Below are 1,398 nucleotides of genomic sequence, written 5' to 3'. Positions count from 1 at the left end.
TGCAATTCATCCTCTAGATGTTTGTCAATCTCTTATCTACTTATGATGCTCTCCTTGCTATTGCCATTATATATCCATGTGTATGTCTCAACTCTAATTTCAATGGGATTTTGGCTAAGAGGATAGACAAATGCATGCACTCAATTAATTTCGAAACTGAAAATCAGATGTTCTTTTAAACAATCCAAACTTTTACTAATTTGTTGTTACCAAATGGAATCTCATTACTGATTAAATTCACATGGCTTTGATTACTAGGAAGGCTGAACAATTTTTAAAAAATTAATTTAGTCTTCTCATGTATCTATAGACATTGAGAGAAGAAGATTAGCTTCATGGCTGATTCAGGCAAGCAGCTGTTCACAGCTACACGAAAATATGTGTTGCCATGCTCAGGTTTAACAGAGCCTTTCTTTAAGAATTTCTATTCAGACAAAAATCTTCCTAGGTAAGGGAGTACTTCTAAAAAACAGAAAGAAAGAGTTTATTTTCTGAGCTTATTTAATATTCCCCTCTACCTTTCCTAAAATTTTGTAAGCAGTATTAATATTCTTTGTAAACCTTTCCTTTATAAAGGATACAAAGAAAGTCTCTGTCCAGGCTAATTATGGTGGGTCATCATAAATTCTGAATTAGTTGAGGCTGGATCAATAGATTTTTAATGAATAGCCCCAGAGAAGTATAGTTTTCCTATGTATTAAATTTGTTTTTGTCATGTAGATACTGAAAGCAAATCTTCCAGAAAAAAGTAAATGTCAACTACATCTTTTCAAGGTACAAAGACAAAGCCTTGATATCATCCTTAAATTATTTCCCCAACACCTCCTATTCAATCTATCGGAAATATTCTCCCATCTAAATATATCCACCCACTCACTTTTATCACCTTTCCACTGAATCTACCTTCTTTTAAGCTCCCACTACCTTTTATCCAGATTAGAGTAGAGTAATTATTTCCTAAATAGCCTTCTTGCTTTTACACAATTCTCCAAACAGTAGACAGAGTGAAACTTTTAAAATGTAACTCAGATCATGTCACTCCTCTTCTAACACACTGCCAAGTTCCTCATTCCATTTAAAATACAATGGCCTATAAGATTCTACAGGATCTTGTACCTCATTCTTTTCTTTTCCTGCTGTGCTCCCCCTCCTTCATTGTCCTTTAACTACTCTTTACTGTCCCTTGAATACGCCAGGCATGTTCCTTTTATAAGAATTTTACACTGGCCGTTTACTCTACCTTCCTCACCATCTTTAAGTCCATACCCAATAATCTTCTCAAGGTGGTCAGACCTTACAACTCTCTTTTTAAAAAGTTCTCAATGCCTCTCTCCCAGGACATTCGATTCCCTTACTCTTTTCTATTCTCCACCTCCACCTTGGCATTTTATCATCTTC

Source organism: Pteropus vampyrus, unplaced genomic scaffold, assembly GCF_000151845.1.
Source record: "Pteropus vampyrus isolate Shadow unplaced genomic scaffold, Pvam_2.0 Scaffold153, whole genome shotgun sequence".
Classification (NCBI taxonomy): domain Eukaryota; kingdom Metazoa; phylum Chordata; class Mammalia; order Chiroptera; family Pteropodidae; genus Pteropus; species Pteropus vampyrus.
The sequence above is the reverse complement of the archived record's forward strand: the minus strand, read 5'-3'. Positions refer to the sequence as shown.